Here is a 5,424-nt window from a genome sequence, read left to right as displayed (position 1 = left end):
ACGTATACAGTAGGGGTCAGGCATTTTGTTTTCCACGTACTCCTAGACCTCCTTCTCATATAGCTAGCCGCGAGGTACAGTTATGCAATTTCTGTTCTGCACAAAGATATTCAACCAAGGGGTGAGACTGTGATGACATATAGCCTTGTTTCTCTCACCAGGCTCAGAGATGCTTCACCCTTGAAGAACGAAAACTACACCATTGAGGATGTCTGTTTTTATGTTCCTAGATCCTCGCTAATTCTCTCTTTTCTGCATCCCTTTCTCTCATTTCTGGAACTTCATCATTTCTTCCTTTGAGAAGTTTGCAGCATGGAATAATACAAACAATAAAAGTTAATATATATTACATACTTGGCACGTATCAGCCATTGTGATGAGCACTTTACATGAATTATTTATCCAATAAATATTTACTTAAGACTGATTATATGTTACAAAATATTCCATGTGCTGAGGATATGGAATAAAGCAGACAAAAATCCCTGCCTTCATGGAATTTGCATTCTAAAGGGAGATAAAGAGAATTTAAAAAGTAAAATATATGATGTGGAGATGATGATAAGTGTATTGTAGAAAAATAAAATGAGGAAGAGTGCTAGGAAGTACTAATGAGGGTTGAGAAGGGGAGAGTGTGGCTATTTTTCAATAGGGTGGATAATGAAGATTTCAATGAAAACTGAACATATGACACCTCTGTAAGAAAGATAAAATTGTTATCCTCATTTCACAGGTGAAGATACTGAGACTTAGAATATAAAAACTTTTTCTTTTTTTTCTTAACGCCTACAGCACCTGGTCTTCCTAGATAGTTTTCCATCTAAGTCCTAACCAGGCCTGACCCTGCTTAGCTTCTGAGATCAGATGAGATCCAGCACGTTCAGGGTGGCATGGCCGTAGACTAAAAACTTTTTTGCAAAATGGGTCTTTTAGTTATGTATATGCTAGAGTCTGTCTCTCCCAGTAGTATTTGCTATAACTTTCTTCTTAGCTGTAGTATTCAAAGCAATTGTACACAGTTAAGGAATTGTAACACCAAGGAACATACCAAACGTGTGAAGAAAAGGAAAGGCGACCTTGCTTCTCACTTATACACTCACGATGGCTCAGTTGTCCTATTTATCTGGTCTCCCTCTTGAGCTGGAACAAACCTCCTTATGATACTAAGCAGGGTTTTGTGACCATAGAATAGACTTTAAAAAAATCTCCGTCAATTTAAAAAAATATACTTTATTTTTTAGAACAGTTTTAGGTTCATAGCAAAATTGAGCAGAAAGTACAGAGTTCCCACATAACCCCTGCCCCTACACAGGCACAGCCTCCTTCAGTATTGACATCTGGTTAGATTTTTTTTTTATTTGCAAGGTTAACTTCTTCCCCATCTTGCACTTTTCTCATAAATTGAATCTGGGCTGCAGATGCAAACAATATTGCTCATGGACGCGGAGTCCCCCATGCACACCTGGGCTGCCCCATCTGTCAAGGGCTTGCCATTCTCCCTTTTATAGATGGAGGACCCAGTGTTTGCAGAGGAGGTCGAAAGGACACATGGGAAACACACAGAGACAGATGGCTGGGCTCCTGAGTGCTTGCAGGGTCACGAGCTGCTAAAGGTCTGTCATCCCTGCCTAGCAGCCCTGTCAACTCAAGCAAATTTCTTCTTCTGGCCAAGGTTATAAATTCTTTTCTAGGAATTTCTCAACCCTGGATTTTCCCTTTTGCTTTTTAGTTTCTTATCCTGAGTTGGCTCATCATGCCTTCTAGGGTTGTCTAAAAACTCCTTATTTAATGTTGAACCTTTAATAAATTCTCATCTGCCATAGCATGCTGAGTCACAGTTTGTCACGCCTCACTGACTCAGAGCTGCCTTTCAGACTGGAGGGCTTGCTCTGTGGCTAAAAGGAAGAAGGTCCAGCCAGACAGACACCACACCTATAGTAGAGCCACTTCTGAGAAGCTGTCTGGGTGGAAATGTGTCATTGGCCACATAGAAGAAAAACATTGGAGGAGTGGGCGGTGACATCAAGCACAATCTTGCTGAATTTGCGAGGAGATCATGCTTGAACTTAACTTTTGAGGGAAAAGGAAATGAAGTCATTGATGAGTTTTCTTTCCCTGAGATTCAGGGGATGAAGTCACACCTGGGTTTGTCTTATTTGGAAGAAGAAAGAGTGAGAGCATGCTGCGTTTCCCTTATTTTGGGTCCAGGAGTGAGGAGAGAGGGTATACTGAACTAGAATTTCCCTTTTTTAAGAGGCTCGGGAGGTTAGAAAGCCCTTCCGCTGCCAAACAAAGGCTTGCCTTCCTCCCTACATAGCTTGCTTTTCTATGGGAAGGCACCCAAGGGATCGGCCCCTCCCAGGGCCACACAGAGTGCTTGGCTAATTTTGCTGTCCTGCTCAGGGCACCCAGGACCACAGCAGGACTTTCATGGGCTGTAGGTTTTTTTTTTTTTTCCTTCATGGGCCCCTTCCTCCATAAAAAAATAAATAAAACTTACATTTTTACAACTGTGTAGATATGAAGGTGAATATTATCCAGGCTGAAATCATTATTATACAAGCATTATTATATTTATTTTTCTTCTGATTTTAAAAGTAATTAAAAAGTTGTGAGCCTCTAAAGGTATTGTGGGCCTTAGGCCCTCTGTGCCTAATGGATAAATCGCCCTTAGGTCAATGCTCTCCTCACCTTCAGAATGGAATGGAGGGAGGGCACAGAGAGCACGCCAGCTCCTCTGCCCTCACTCTGCCTGGCTGAGATGCTCTGCCAGGGACTGGGCTAAGAGAACCACATGGAACTGCCGCCTGCTTCTTGTGCAGACAAAGGGCACTGCAGAAGCAAGACAATCTATCAGGTAACAAACAGGCTTGCTTAACAGGACTTACTTGAGGTGAAAAGTCCTTAGGCTAAGTAATTCAACCAAGAGCAGATACTAGTCATTTCCCCGGGCAAAGGCGGAAAGAGTGTTATAGGTAATCAACCAGTGTTCAAGAAACAAAACAATAGAAAGTAGGTGTGATCATGTAAATTACTCACGTTCATTCAACAAATATTTATTGAACATCAACTTTGTGCTGAACACTAGGTCTTGGGGGATACAGACAAGTTCTTGCTTTCATGGAACTTACATAAATATTAGACACTGTACATTCGAATTCACTAAGTTATCTATTTATAGCCACTAATAAGTTAGGAAAAGGGGAGGGGAAAACAGAATTAAATTGTCGGAAGCCTTGTCAGCTATTACCAGCCAGCAGCCTGACATGCATTATGTTGCTTGATCCTTCTGACCACCCTATGAAGCACGAATTACTATTCCTGCTTCATAGATGAAAACGCGGGGCGCGCAGAGGTTAAGAAACATGTCCATGATCACGTAGTTCTCAAATGTGGGTTGAAAAGCAGTTTTCATTCATTTCAAAGCCTGTGACCATTCCACCTGCCTCTTCTGTCTCACTAGTTATGATTTATGTTAAACAGATATTCAACTTACTAATAGTTTTCCTAGACTGTATTTAGTGTGCAAAGTTAAGTGTATCCACTTTTTGCAAAGGTGAGGGTAAGTTACTTCAGAAAACACGAGCATCAGAAAGGATCAGAAAGCAGCTTATATTAGGAATGCACAGAGGGCATATCTTCTTAGTCCATCTGGGCGGTGGTGTGTGAAAGTGAGGAGACGAGGTTCCTGATATTTGAGGAAGACCACCATAGTCAGGTGGAGAGATGAGGGGTCACCTAAGTTTGGGGAGACGTGCATTTTCATGTAATTAATGAAACTTGGTATGCCCAGACCTTCCGGTTAAGAAACTCTCAGTTGTGACTATGAGCGCCGAATCTCAAGTACAATCACCTCACCAAGACAGAGATAGCAACTTGGCACAGTAGCCCCTAGAGCATTAGGAGTCTGCTGGGCAGGAAAGTACTACAAACAGAAGTCAAGTTTCAGGGATCGAAACTAACTGGGGTCACAATCCTGGGATGTATGAGACAGAGATTTCACATCAGCTGAGTCTCCTTCAGGCAGACACCAAGGATCTGGGCACATGCAGTTCAGAAGCAGGGAGTCAGAAATATAGCACCAGAGACCTGGATGCAGCAGGTGAATGTCATTCCTATAGCGGTAACACTTTGCTCTTGACTCGTTTGTTGCCACATGCTGGGTGCGTGTGGGTGTGTGTGCGTGCATGAGCACATGTATAGATCAGCTGGGGGACAGGGAACAGGGTTCCAGGTAGTTATAGGAGCCAGGAATCCAGAGCTTCTGGATTAACCCTGCTGCCCCCTGAGGCAGGGTCAGACTTACTGAGTTCACTTTCAAAAATGTGAAATTGCTCATTCATTTGATGCTGCTTCTGATAACAACATCCACTGATCGCAGATATTTAAAATGTACTTAAAAATAATACAAGTAGATATGTTTCTTCACAGGTCTCCTATACCGTCCTTGTTTTTCCTTATATACTGAGACTCATGTCATGCCCTGCATAGGCTTGGTCACTTGATAATAACTCTAACAGAATAATCTGCTGAGACCCATAGTTGCCATCATCTGTCCAAAAACAAACCTCTATTTCCACTTCTAAGCCTCAACCCCGTTACCCATCCAAGTCACTTTAGAAATAAAAAATTATGTTTTCTTCTTTCTCCTCTAAGTATCTGTGTAAATCAGGAGGAGGAGAAGGTGGCATCATTATTAATAAAGTTTCCAAATGCCAAAACAGAAATCATTAACTGTCACTAAACACAACTGGAAGTGAAATGTATGAGCAGAATTGCCTAGACAGTTCATCAGAGAATCCCAGAAGAGCAACAAGGGAGACTTCAGAGCCGAGAAAATCTCCTGCTGTGATGCTAAGGTAGGGGAGGTGACTGACAGGGGAGAATGTCATGAATGTCTATGAGCCTCCAAGCCACCTAGAGGAGGAGGAAGGATAGCAGGACTCTCAGTCCCCAAGGTAAATATCAGTTTAACAGAGATCTCTCTTTGCATGGTTTCAGTTACCTGTGGTCAACCTCAGTCTGAAAATATTAAATGGAAATTTCTGAAATAAACCATTCACAAGTTTTAAATTGCATATGCTGTTCTGATTAGAGTGATAAACTCTGATACTGTCACTCTCATCCAGACGGGATGTGAATCATCCACTTTTCTAGTGTATTCATGCCGTATATGCTACACACCTTTAGTCACTTATTAGCCATCTTGGTTATTACATCAATTATCAGAGAGAGCGAGAGAGAAAGAGAGAGAGAGAGAGAGATCAAGTTCACATAACTTTTATTTTAGTATATTGTTATAATTGTTCTATTTTATTATTAGTTATTATTGTTAATCTGTTACTGTGTCTAATTTATAAATTAAACTTTACCACAGGTCTGTTTGTATAGGAAAGAACATAGTACATATAGGGTTTGGTACTA

At 41.4% G+C, this 5,424-nt stretch overlaps 1 pseudogene; it reads right to left on the bottom strand.

The window, feature by feature from the left end:
- Nucleotides 1-783: 783 nt before the first annotated feature.
- LOC111736822 lies at nucleotides 784-902 on the bottom strand (annotated as a pseudogene).
- Between the last annotated feature and the right edge of the window lie 4,522 nt (nucleotides 903-5,424).

This window comes from Pteropus vampyrus, unplaced genomic scaffold (genome assembly GCF_000151845.1).
Source record: "Pteropus vampyrus isolate Shadow unplaced genomic scaffold, Pvam_2.0 Scaffold22, whole genome shotgun sequence".
Classification (NCBI taxonomy): Eukaryota; Metazoa; Chordata; class Mammalia; order Chiroptera; family Pteropodidae; genus Pteropus; species Pteropus vampyrus.
Note: the sequence above shows the minus strand (reverse complement) of the source record. Positions and strands in the feature narration are given on the sequence as shown.